The following is a 14,559-nucleotide window of genomic DNA, read 5'->3' as shown; positions in this document are numbered from 1 at the left end:
GACTTTGAAAGCGTAATCTACTTCGGGTTACTTCAAAATGCGCTTTCTGGTATTTACAAAACTGCCACTGAATTTGTTTCGGACATAAAATATTCATTTTGACTCCAAATTGACCCGTTCAAATTGCGTTGGATTCGTAATTATGAGCTCTACATGATAGAAGTATTATTCCACTGTTTTAAAACTTTTTATTTTCGCAGTAGCATTTAATTAATTATTTATCTATAGGAAATCTTAGAAAATTCATATCTTCTCCATTTCAACTCCGATTTTCATGATCTTTACGTCTATAAAATCGTAGCGATGTGTAGAGTCATTTTATAAACTTTTCATACTGTTTTTATATGATTGGTGTACTGTTCTAATTGTAGTTTTGTTTGCTCCGTGTATGTTTTCCTTCGATTGTTTGTGTGATTGATGATTGGAGTTTAGACGGTGAGCAATTTGTGGTGATCAAGAGTGCTTCAGTGATCAAGATCAGAACCTTGGTAACTAGAAACACCAGCAGGATCAACAAGAGCATTTGGATTAAGGCAAGTATAGCATTTGGATTTTATTTCTGTGACCATGATTCTGTGACTAGAGTAATGTTAAGTAATAAATGATAAGAATGACTTTTTAGCCACTTGATGATTTATCTGTAAGTGATAACCGGGACAACAGTGCAACCATGAGGGCTATAATGGCTCTGGCTTTAGTTAAGTATGAGTAACTTTTCTAACTCGTTAGCGGTTACCCGTTGTGGCGCAATTGGGGAATAGCAGACCGTGGATTCCTGCGGGTGAATCACATGGACTAACTAATGGAACCAAGCGGCCCTAACTTGTTAGACGAACCTTTGAAAGACTTCATAGTGATCCCTGCTGACCTCCCTAGGAAGGGGGTTAAGAGACTAGCTACCTCGGGCGAAAGGGTAAATCATGACTCATGGGTAAAGATGTACAACTTCTGCAGACTGTAAAACTGGTATACTAGCCGTGCTCACGGTCATGAGCGGCCTTGGGGATTCTTGCATCGACGATGATGATTCTTGTGTGTTAAATATGCCCATTACTTATTATTTAATGCTCTACATTATTTATGTCACATTGATCATGAGATTGTGGGAGCTATACAATCTAGTTGCTATACTTGTTGAGTTCAACATGGACTCACTCTTGCTATTTCCCCCAAACCTCAGGAGAAGTTTAGGCTTGTGATCAACCAGTCAGTTGGATCCTGTAGAGTGAAGTTAATACCCGAAGTTGGAGTTATCTATCCGCTGTTTGATACTAAAGGTTATCTCTTTTATACTAAGTACGTTATATATTTATGCATTGTCTTTTGATATTACCCCTTATTTGTAGCTATATGTGAGATTTGACTTCTAAAACTCACATATGGTGCATATCTGGTTTTGTCCTTAAAATCGGGTATTACAAAGTGGTATCAAAGCAATGCTGGCTGTTGGACGCAAGCCTAGATAGAACTTGGTCGTCTTAAGGTTTTGGAATAGTCATAAAATCCTTGCTCTATAAACCTTGGTATTTTCATCCATACTATATCCCTATCCTTGCTATTTGTCCCTACATTATTGCTTATTTTAAAAGTACTTGTTCTCACCTTCACTCCTTAATTTGGTATCCTTTTAGAACCTTTTCTTATCACCTTCTTGCGTCTTTGAAATATAAGTTTAGGGTCTTTACCCTTACTATGAAGAGAACGATAGTTCGCAAGTTGAGTGAAGTGTGAACCTTCAATGCTTAATTGCTTTGTTATTACACTTATGTTTGATTTGGATCTTTGTAATGATTGCAATGATTTTGTGGGATTTCCTCACAAATTCATTAGATGATAGGCCTAAGGCATAAGGATTAATGAAATACGTAGTTGGGTTTGGCTATCTCTTGTTTCTATCCCTTGCTGAATTCTGGAGCAGTCTGCCATGATGCTGGTGTATCCCAAGTTCTGATCATGCAAAGTTTGTCAAATTTTTCTGGGAACAAATAGACTTCAAGGTCTTTCCCTGACCGCAAGAATCACCCTAATAGCTACTATGGTTTGGAAGTTACAAAAATCACAAGATGGTACATATGTGCTGTCAAGAATCTGGACCAGTTTTGGTTGCTTAATGTGTAAGACAAATATAAGTATAGAATTTGGAAAAGTGTTCTATAGAAAAGTTGTAGAAAATTTTCCAAGCTTTCCAACGGTGCAAGCTGGAACTCATTTGGATAAGTAGAACCTGAGCTATGACATTTACACTTGGATGTTTTTGTTCTGTATCAAAGTCTAGACAGTTTTGGTATTCCCTATTTTAGGCCAAGTTAAAGACAGAATCTGGGAAAACATGGTATACAAAAGTTGTAGAGGATTTCCTAAGCTTTTCAAAAACATAAGGATCATCTCCAGATGAGTTAAGTACCTCGGGATATAACTTCTGGAAGTTACTGCACCTTTGCTGAGACATTATCAGGAAGGAGATTATGTTTGGTTGTTTTACCTAAGCTTAAAGACAGAATCTAAGGAGGTCTTCTACATGAAAGTGGTAGAGAATTTTATAAGTTTTCTAACGGTATAAGCTATAACTCTGTTGGATTGACAGAATAAGAGTTATATGTATTTTACTACGCTAGTGTTTTCATATCATGAGAAAAATTCAGGATACCTGTTTGTTCTCCCCTTACACATAAGTTCTTTGGGATGTCAGAGGTTCTCAATGTTAGTTAACCTGCCGGGAAAACATGCAAGCCACCTTTCCTGTGCCCCCTAGATGACTTTTATTAAGGGGGGTAGCCCAAATAAAGGGGTTACATGGAGAAGAATTGGATAATGTTGGATGGATCAAGAGACTCGGTACAGCGAATTTTAAAGACTAGCTATATATGTGTAGCATTTAAAAAGGTTATGAGGACTAGTCCCTAATGTCTCCCCAATCAATCTAATTTTAAGGGGGGTAGTACCTTGATATCACTGGATGATGCATATTTAAACTATCTTGAAGTGATAATTGTCGTCTTGAGTATCCTCTGATTACGATCATCTACCCTTGCCATGTTACTAACGTTGGTCACTTGATGACAGGGAGTGTAGTGTCCCATGGATTCGGAGCATAATATGACGCCTCTCATGGATAGGTGGGAAGAATATGATCATCTTGATTTTGAAGAAAGATGCTATGAGTATGACAAAGCTGAGTGTTATCAAAATAATAATATGGAAGAGCAAGTTGACAATGAATCAAATCAAAATCCACAACGACGGAAGCGTAAAAGGAAAGCTCGTAAGAAGCCTGCTCTCGGAAATAAAGTACAGCAAAATTATATCAATGGAAGACTGAACAATGTGGATAGGCATAACATTCAAGGAGCCACCAAAGTGGTGGGAGGCTATATTCAAGTGGACTCGGTGCTAGTTTTTGCTCTGTTTGACCGAAGTGCTTCGCATTCTTTCATATCCGCCAACCTGGTAAAGACAATCGAACGGGTGAAGTGTCCGACGAGAAAGCCTTTGTTAGTTCAAACCCCAATGGGAGAAATACAGGCAGATCAGGTTTGCTCAAATATCAATCTTGTCATAAAGAAGGAAAACTTCACTGTAAACCTCATTGTGCTAGAGTCACTCAATATTCCTTTGGTTCTTGGAAATGGATGGTTATGTGCACACAAGGCAGTGATCTATGCTACCAAGTGGAAAATTTTCTTAACCGCACCATCAGGGAAAAGAATTGAGTATCAAGGTGGTCCACTCCTACCTGAGGAGGCATACCCATGCTAAGTTATCATGTCTTTGAGTTGTATAAGTCAAAAAGTTGGTAGTCAAGATGGATTTTAATCAGCTATGAATAATAGACATTTTATGGATGTTTTGTTTACAAGTTGTGATCCCGAGACATAAGTGTTTACTTTGGAATACAAGTTGTGAAGTTGAAATAGATATCAAGATCTTGTTCTTGTCTCCCTTTTGGAATCCGTGTCTCTTTCGAATCTCGAGGACGAGATTCATTTTAACGGGGGTAGATTTGTAACACCTAGAAATTTACAAATTTTGAAATAGGTGGAAATAATTTAATTTCGTATTTTTGTGTTCATAAAATATAGAGAAATATTATTTTTCACTAAATTAAAATTAATCATAGGGTGTAGCAACATTTTTGGTGCACTCATGCTTATGCATTTTTATTTATTGTGCTGAGTGGTTTTATTAAAGTTCAAAAACAATTCAAAGTGATTTTTAAAATGGATTTAGAAAAGGCTTTGGAAAATGAATTAGAAAAGAAAAAAAGAAAAGCAAAGAAAGGAGAACTTACCTCAGCTCCATCGGCCTGGTGGCCCAGTAAGCCGCGCCAACCCTTTTCCCCCACCTTCTTCGCATTTTGGCCAGAGGCCGCGGCCATCCTCCCGCCCCGGCCCAAACTGAGGCCCATGCCGAGCTGGCTAGCTCGGCGCGCTCCCTCCCCTCTCTCTGTCTAGATGACGACCGAGCCCCACCTTCCCATCACTGACAGCTCGGGCCCGCTTGGCAGCGTCCCATACCTCTTTTCCTTCTTCTTCCCCATGACGCGTGGTTGCCCGAGACTCTCACCGGTTCGGCATTGATCCGTTTTCTCTGGGATTTCCTGCCGATTTCGTCGAGCCGAGCCCTATAAAGTCTTGTGCTCCCTCTTTCGACCCCCCTTTTCCCTATCTACTCAACGCACAGCCGCCCTAGCCGCTGCAACGCCGAAGCTTGGATCTCGCCGAGGCCAAGCGTTTCCGCCACCACGGCAAGCCCTCCCCGCTCTCTCCCGGCTCGCGATAAGGCCCTAGGTGAGTTCGGCATGAGCTCCTCCTCCGCCCGGTGTATTCCTTTTGCTTTCTAGTGCGTGGATTTACGAAAACAATGAACTCTGGCAAGCTTCCCTGGATTCCGGCCATGGCGCCCGACCGGAATCACTGTAGCCGGCCGGCGCTCTCTCCCTTCCCTTTCCGATCTAATCTGTGCCATCGATCTCAGATCTAGCGGCTCAAATCGGCTGATACCCTTTCGGCCTGGAATTTTTTTAAAGAGCCCCTCAATTTTTCATATATAGAACGCGCCGTCCTTAGCACCTTTATAAAATACGCAACCTGACTTTGAAAGCGTAATCTACTTCGGGTTACTTCAAAATGCGCTTTCTGGTATTTACAAAACTGCCACTGAATTTGTTTCGGCCATAAAATATTCATTTTGACTCCAAATTGACCCGTTCAAATTGCGTTGGATTCATAATTATGAGCTCTACATGATAGAAGTATTATTCTACTGTTTTAAAACTTTTTATTTTCGCAGTAGCATTTAATTAATTATTTATCTATAGGAAATCTTAGAAAATTCATATCTTCTCCGTTTCAACTCCGATTTTCGTGATCTTTACGTCTATAAAATCGTAGCGATGCGTAGAGTCATTTTATAAACTTTTCATATTGTTTTTATATGATTGGTGTACTGTTCTAATTGTAGTTTTGTTTGCTCCGTGTATGTTTTCCTTCGATTGTTTCTGTGATTGATGATCGGAGTTTAGACGGTGAGCAATTTGTGGTGATCAAGAGTGCTTCAGTGATCAAGATCAGAACCTTGGTAACTAGAAAGACCAGTAGGATCAACAAGAGCATTTGGATTAAGGCAAGTATAGCATTTGAATTTTATTTCTGTGACCATGATTCTGTGACTAGAGTAATGTTAAGTAATAAATGATAAGAATGACTTTTTAGCCACTTGATGATTTATCTGTAAGTGATAACCGGGACAACAGTGCAACCATGAGGGCTATAATGGCTCTGGCTTTAGTTAAGTATGAGTAACTTTTCTAGCTCGTTAGCGGTTACCCGTTGTGGCGCAATTGGGGAATAGCAGACCGTGGATTCCTGCGGGTGAATCACATGGACTGACTAATGAAACCAAGCGGCCCTAACTTGTTAGACGAACCTTTGAAAGACTTCATAGTGATCCCTGCTGACCTCCCTAGGAAGGGGGTTAAGAGACTAGCTACCTCGGGCGAAAGGGTAAATCATGACTCATGGGTAAAGATGTACAACTTCTGCAGACTGTAAAACTGGTATACTAGCCGTGCTCACGGTCATGAGCGGCCTTGGGGATTCTTGCATCGACGATGATGATTCTTGTGTGTTAAATATGCCCATTACTTATTATTTAATGCTCTACATTATTTATGTCACATTGATCATGAGATTGTGGGAGCTATACAATCTAGTTGCTATACTTGTTGAGTTCAACATGGACTCACTCTTGCTATTTCCCCCAAACCTCAGGAGAAGTTTAGGCTTGTGATCAACCAGTCAGTTGGATCCTGTAGAGTGAAGTTAATACCCGAAGTTGGAGTTATCTATCCGCTGTTTGATACTAAAGTTATATATTTATGCATTGTCTTTTGATATTACCCCTTATTTGTAGCTATATGTGAGATTTGACTTCTAAAACTCACATATGGTGCATATCTGGTTTTGTCCTTAAAATCGGGTATTATAAAGTGGTATCAAACCAATGCTGGCTGTTGGACGCAAGCCTAGATAGAACTTGGTCGTCTTAAGGTTTTGGAATTGTCATAAAATCCTTGCTCTATAAACCTTGGTATTCTCATCCATACTATATCCCTATCCTTGCTATTTGTCCCTACATTGTTGCTTATTTTAAAAGTACTTGTTCTCACCTTCACTCCTTAATTTGGTATCCTTTTAGAACCTTTTCTTATCACCTTCTTGCGTCTTTGAAATATAAGTTTAGGGTCTTTACCCTTACTATGAAGAGAACGATAGTTCGCAAGTTGAGTGAAGTGTGAACCTTCAATGCTTAATTGCTTTGTTGTTACACTTATGTTTGATTTGGATCTTTGTAATGATTGCAATGATTTTGTGGGATTTCCTCACAAATTCATTAGATGATAGTCCTAAGGCATAAGGATTAATGAAATACGTAGTTGGGTTTGGCTATCTCTTGTTTCTATCCCTTGCTGAATTCTGGAGCAGTCTGCCATAATGCTGGTGTATCCCAAGTTCTGTTCATGCAAAGTTTGTCAAATTTTTCTGGGAACAAATAGACTTCAAGATCTTTCCCTGACCGCAAGAATCACCCTAATAGCTACTATGGTTTGGAAGTTACAAAAATCACAAGATGGTACAGATGTGCTGTCAAGAATCTGGACCAGTTTTGGTTGCTTAATGTGTAAGACAAATATAAGTATAGAATTTGGAAAAGTGTTCTATAGAAAAGTTGTAGAAAATTTTCCAAGCTTTCCAACGGTGCAAGCTGGAACTTATTTGGACAAGTAGAACCTGAGCTATGACATTTACACTTGGATGTTTTTGTTCTGTATCAAAGTCTAGACAGTTTTGGTATTCCCTATTTTAGGCCAAGTTAAAGACAGAATCTGGGAAAACATGGTATACGAAAGTTGTAGAGGATTTCCTAAGCTTTTCAAAAACGTAAGGATCATCTCCAGATGAGTTAAGTAGCTCGGGATATAACTTCTGGAAGTTACTGCACCTTTGCTGAGACATTATCAGGAAGGAGATTATGTTTGGTTGTTTTACCTAAGCTTAAAGACAGAATCTAAGGAGGTCTTCTACATAAAAGTGGTAGAGAATTTTATAAGTTTTCTAACGGTATAAGCTATAACTCTGTTGGTTTGACAGAATAAGAGTTATATGTATTTTACTACGCTAGTGTTTTCATATCATGAGAAAAATTCAGGATACCTGTTTGTTCTCCCCTTACACATAAGTTCTTTGGGATGTCAGAGGTTCTCAATGTTAGTTAACCTGCCGGGAAAACATGCAAGCCACCTTTCCTGTGCCCCCTAGATGACTTTTATTAAGGGGGGTAGCCCAAATAAAGGGGTTACATGGAGAAGAATTGGATAATGTTGGATGGATCAAGAGACTCGGTACAGCGAATTTTAAAGACTAGCTATATGATGTGTAGCATTTAAAAAGGTTATGAGGACTAGTCCCTAATGTCTCCCCAATCAATCTAATTTTAAGGGGGGTAGTACCTTGATATCACTGGATGATGCATATTTAAACTATCTTGAAGTGATAATTGTCGTCTTGAGTATCCTCTGATTACGATCATCTACCATTGCCATGTTACTAACGTTGGTCACTTGATGACAGGGAGTGTAGTGTCCCATGGATTCGGAGCATAATATGACGCCTCTCATGGATAGGTGGGAAGAATATGATCATCTTGATTTTGAAGAAAGATGCTATGAGTATGACAAAGCTGAGTGTTATCAAAATAATAATATGGAAGAGCAAGTTGACAATGAATCAAATCAAAATCCACAACGACGGAAGCGTAAAAGGAAAGCTCGTAAGAAGCCTGCTCTCGGAAATAAAGTACAGCAAAATTATATCAATGGAAGACTGAACAATGTGGATAGGCATAACATTCAAGGAGCCACCAAAGTGGTGGGAGGCTATATTCAAGTGGACTCAGTGCTAGTTTTTGCTCTGTTTGACCGAAGTGCTTCGCATTCTTTCATATCCGCCAACCTGGTAAAGACAATCGAACGGGTGAAGTGTCCGACGAGAAAGCCTTTGTTAGTTCAAACCCCAATGGGAGAAATACAGGCAGATCAGGTTTGCTCAAATATCAATCTTGTCATAAAGAAGGAAAACTTCACTGTAAACCTCATTGTGCTAGAGTCACTCAATATTCCTTTGGTTCTTGGCAAAGGATGGTTATGTGCACACAAGGCAGTGATCTATGCTACCAAGTGGAAAATTTTCTTAACCGCACCATCAGGGAAAAGAATTGAGTATCAAGGTGGTCCACTCCTACCTGAGGAGGCATACCCATGCTAAGTTATCATGTCTTTGAGTTGTATAAGTCAAAAAGTTGGTAGTCAAGATGGATTTTAATCAGCTATGAATAATAGACATTTTATGGATGTTTTGTTTACAAGTTGTGATCCCGAGACATAAGTGTTTACTTTGGAATACAAGTTGTGAAGTTGAAATAGATATCAAGATCTTGTTCTTGTCTCCCTTTTGGAATCCGTGTCTCTTTCGAATCTCGAGGACGAGATTCATTTTAACGGGGTTAGATTTGTAACACCTAGAAATTTACAAATTTTGAAATAGGTGGAAATAATTTAATTTCGTATTTTGTGTTCATAAAATATAGAGAAATATTATTTTTCACTAAATTAAAATTAATCATAGGGTGTAGCAACATTTTTGGTGCACTCATGCTTATGCATTTTTATTTATTGTGCTGAGTGGTTTTATTAAAGTTCAAAAACAATTCAAAGTGATTTTTAAAATGGATTTAGAAAAGGCTTTGGAAAATGAATTAGAAAAGAAAAAGAGAAAAGCAAAGAAAGGAGAACTTACCTCAGCTCCATCGGCCTGGTGGCCCAGTAAGCCGCGCCAACCCTTTTCCCCCACCTTCTTCGCATTTTGGCCAGAGGCCGCGGCCATCCTCCCGCCCCGGCCCAAACTGAGGCCCATGCCGAGCTGGCTAGCTGGGCGCGCTCCCTCCCCTCTCTCTGTCTAGATGACGACCGAGCCCCACCTTCCCATCACTGACAGCTCCGGCCCGCTTGGCAGCGTCCCATACCTCTTTTCCTTCTTCTTCCCCATGACGCGTGGTTGCCCGAGACTCTCACCGGTTCGGCATTGATCCGTTTTCTTTGGGATTTCCTGCCGATTTCGTCGAGCCGAGCCCTATAAAGTCTTGTGCTCCCTCTTTCGACCCCCCTTTTCCCTATCTACTCAACGCACAGCCGCCCTAGCCGCTGCAGCGCCGAAGCTTGGATCTCGCCGAGGCCAAGCGTTTCCGCCACCGCGGCAAGCCCTCCCCGCTCTCTCCCGGCTCGCGATAAGGCCCTAGGTGAGTTCGGCATGAGCTCCTCCTCCGCCTGGTGTATTCCTTTTGCTTTCTAGTGCTTGGATTTACGAAAACAATGAACTCTGGCAAGCTTCCCTGGATTCCGGCCATGGCGCCCGGCCGGAATCACTGTAGCCGGCCGGCGCTCTCTCCCTTCCCTTTCCGATCTAATATGTGCCATCGATCTCAGATCTAGCGGCTAAAATCGGCTGATACCCTTTCGGCCTGGAATTTTTTTAAAGAGCCCCTCAATTTTTCATATATAGAACGCGCCGTCCTTAGCACCTTTATAAAATACGCAACCTGACTTTGAAAGCGTAATTTACTTCAGGTTACTTCAAAATGCGCTTTCTGGTATTTACAAAACTGCCACTGAATTTGTTTCGGCCATAAAATATTCATTTTGACTCCAAATTGACCCGTTCAAATTGCGTTGGATTCGTAATTATGAGCTCTACATGATAGAAGTATTATTCTACTGTTTTAAAACTTTTTATTTTCGCAGTAGCATTTAATTAATTATTTATCTATAGGAAATCTTAGAAAATTCATATCTTCTCCGTTTCAACTCCGATTTTCGTGATCTTTAAATCTATAAAATCGTAGCGATGCGTAGAGTCATTTTATAAACTTTTCATACTGTTTTTATATGATTGGTGTACTGTTCTAATTGTAGTTTTGTTTGCTCCGTGTATGTTTTCCTTCGATTGTTTCTGTGGTTGATGATCGGAGTTTAGACGGTGAGCAATTTGTGGTGATCAAGAGTGCTTCAGTGATCAAGATCAGAACCTTGGTAACTAGAAAGACCAGTAGGATCAACAAGAGCATTTGGATTAAGGCAAGTATAGCATTTGAATTTTATTTCTGTGACCATGATTCTGTGACTAGAGTAATGTTAAGTAATAAATGATAAGAATGACTTTTTAGCCACTTGATGATTTATCTGTAAGTGATAACCGGGACAACAGTGCAACCATGAGGGCTATAATGGCTCTGGCTTTAGTTAAGTATGAGTAACTTTTCTAGCTCGTTAGCGGTTACCCGTTGTGGCGCAATTGGGGAATAGCAGACCGTGGATTCCTGCGGGTGAATCACATGGACTGACTAATGAAACCAAGCGGCCCTAACTTGTTAGACGAACCTTTGAAAGACTTCATAGTGATCCCTGCCGACCTCCCTAGGAAGGGGGTTAAGAGACTAGCTACCTCGGGCGAAAGGGTAAATCATGACTCATGGGTAAAGATGTACAACTTCTGCAGAGTGTAAAACTGGTATACTAGTCGTGCTCACGGTCATGAGCGGCCTTGGGGATTCTTGCATCGACGATGATGATTCTTGTGTGTTAAATATGCCCATTACATATTATTTAATGCTCTACATTATTTATGTCATATTGATCATGAGATTGTGGGAGCTATACAATCTAGTTGCTATACTTGTTAAGTTCGACATGGACTCACTCTTGCTATTTTCCCCAAACCTCAGGAGAAGTTTAGGCTTGTGATCAACCAGTCCGTTGGATCCTGTAGAGTGAAGTTAATACCCGAAGTTGGAGTTATCTATCCGCTGTTTGATACTAAAGGTTATCTCTTTTATACTAAGTACGTTATATATTTATGCATTGTCTTTTGATATTACCCCTTATTTGTAGCTATATGTGAGATTTGACTTCTAAAACTCACATATGGTGCATATCTGGTTTTGTCCTTAAAATCGGGTATTATAAAGTGGTATCAAACCAATGCTGGCTGTTGGACGCAAGCCTAGATAGAACTTGGTCGTCTTAAGGTTTTGGAATTGTCATAAAATCCTTGCTCTATAAACCTTGGTATTCTCATCCATACTATATCCCTATCCTTGCTATTTGTCCCTACATTGTTGCTTATTTTAAAAGTACTTGTTCTCACCTTCACTCCTTAATTTGGTATCCTTTTAGAACCTTTTCTTATCACCTTCTTGCGTCTTCGAAATATAAGTTTAGGGTCTTTACCCTTACTATGAAGAGAACGATAGTTCGCAAGTTGAGTGAAGTGTGAACCTTCAATGCTTAATTGCTTTGTTGTTACACTTATGTTTGATTTGGATCTTTGTAATGATTGCAATGATTTTGTGGGATTTCCTCACAAATTCATTAGATGATAGGCCTAAGGCATAAGGATTAATGAAATATGTAGTTGGGTTTGGCTATCTCTTGTTTCTATCCCTTGCTGAATTCTGGAGCAGTCTGCCATAATGCTGGTGTATCCCAAGTTCTGTTCATGCAAAGTTTGTCAAATTTTTCTGGGAACAAATAGACTTCAAGATCTTTCCCTGACCGCAAGAATCACCCTAATAGCTACTATGGTTTGGAAGTTACAAAAATCACAAGATGGTACAGATGTGCTGTCAAGAATCTGGACCAGTTTTGGTTGCTTAATGTGTAAGACAAATATAAGTATAGAATTTGGAAAAGTGTTCTATAGAAAAGTTGTAGAAAGTTTTCCAATCTTTCCAACGGTGCAAGCTGGAACTTATTTGGACAAGTAGAACCTGAGCTATGACATTTACACTTGGATGTTTTTGTTCTGTATCAAAGTCTAGACAGTTTTGGTATTCCCTATTTTAGGCCAAGTTAAAGACAGAATCTGGGAAAACATGGTATACGAAAGTTGTAGAGGATTTCCTAAGCTTTTCAAAAACGTAAGGATCATCTCCAGATGAGTTAAGTAGCTCGGGATATAACTTCTGGAAGTTACTGCACCTTTGCTGAGACATTATCAGGAAGGAGATTATGTTTGTTTGTTTTACCTAAGCTTAAAGACAGAATCTAAGGAGGTCTTCTACATGAAAGTGGTAGAGAATTTTATAAGTTTTCTAACGGTATAAGCTATAACTCTGTTGGTTTGACAGAATAAGAGTTATATGTATTTTACTACGCTAGTGTTTTCATATCATGAGAAAAATTCAGGATACCTGTTTGTTCTCCCCTTACACATAAGTTCTTTGGGATGTCAGAGGTTCTCAATGTTAGTTAACCTGCCGGGAAAACATGCAAGCCACCTTTCCTGTGCCCCCTAGATGACTTTTATTAAGGGGGGTAGCCCAAATAAAGGGGTTACATGGAGAAGAATTGGATAATGTTGGATGGATCAAGAGACTCGGTACAGCGAATTTTAAAGACTAGCTATATATGTGTAGCATTTAAAAAGGTTATGAGGACTAGTCCCTAATGTCTCCCCAATCAATCTAATTTTAAGGGGGGTAGTACCTTGATATCACTGGATGATGCATATTTAAACTATCTTGAAGTGATAATTGTCGTCTTGAGTATCCTCTGATTACGATCATCTACCCTTGCCATGTTACTAACGTTGGTCACTTGATGACAGGGAGTGTAGTGTCCCATGGATTCGGAGCATAATATGACGCCTCTCATGGATAGGTGGGAAGAATATGATCATCTTGATTTTGAAGAAAGATGCTATGAGTATGACAAAGCTGAGTGTTATCAAAATAATAATATGGAAGAGCAAGTTGACAATGAATCAAATCAAAATCCACAACGACGGAAGCGTAAAAGGAAAGCTCGTAAGAAGCCTGCTCTCGGAAATAAAGTACAGCAAAATTATATCAATGGAAGACTGAACAATGTGGATAGGCATAACATTCAAGGAGCCACCAAAGTGGTGGGAGGCTATATTCAAGTGGACTCAGTGCTAGTTTTTGCTCTGTTTGACCGAAGTGCTTCGCATTCTTTCATATCCGCCAACCTGGTAAAGACAATCGAACGGGTGAAGTGTCCGACGAGAAAGCCTTTGTTAGTTCAAACCCCAATGGGAGAAATACAGGCAGATCAGGTTTGCTCAAATATCAATCTTGTCATAAAGAAGGAAAACTTCACTGTAAACCTCATTGTGCTAGAGTCACTCAATATTCCTTTGGTTCTTGGCAATGGATGGTTATGTGCACACAAGGCAGTGATCTATGCTACCAAGTGGAAAATTTTCTTAACCGCACCATCAGGGAAAAGAATTGAGTATCAAGGTGGTCCACTCCTACCTGAGGAGGCATACCCATGCTAAGTTATCATGTCTTTGAGTTGTATAAGTCAAAAAGTTGGTAGTCAAGATGGATTTTAATCAGCTATGAATAATAGACATTTTATGGATGTTTTGTTTACAAGTTGTGATCCCGAGACATAAGTGTTTACTTTGGAATACAAGTTGTGAAGTTGAAATAGATATCAAGATCTTGTTCTTGTCTCCCTTTTGGAATCCATGTCTCTTTCGAATCTCGAGGACGAGATTCATTTTAACGGGGGTAGATTTGTAACACCTAGAAATTTACAAATTTTGAAATAGGTGGAAATAATTTAATTTCGTATTTTTGTGTTCATAAAATATAGAGAAATATTATTTTTCACTAAATTAAAATTAATCATAGGGTGTAGCAACATTTTTGGTGCACTCATGCTTATGCATTTTTATTTATTGTGCTGAGTGGTTTTATTAAAGTTCAAAAACAATTCAAAGTGATTTTTAAAATGGATTTAGAAAAGGCTTTGGAAAATGAATTAGAAAAGAAAAAGAGAAAAGCAAAGAAAGGAGAACTTACCTCAGCTCCATCGGCCTGGTGGCCCAGTAAGCCGCGCCAACACTTTTCCCCCACCTTCTTCGCATTTTGGCCAGAGGCCGCGGCCATCCTCCCGCCCCGGCCCAAACTGAGGCCCAT

Source organism: Sorghum bicolor, chromosome 5 (assembly GCF_000003195.3).
Source record: "Sorghum bicolor cultivar BTx623 chromosome 5, Sorghum_bicolor_NCBIv3, whole genome shotgun sequence".
Taxonomy (NCBI): domain Eukaryota; kingdom Viridiplantae; phylum Streptophyta; class Magnoliopsida; order Poales; family Poaceae; genus Sorghum; species Sorghum bicolor.
The sequence above is the reverse complement of the archived record's forward strand: the minus strand, read 5'-3'. Positions refer to the sequence as shown.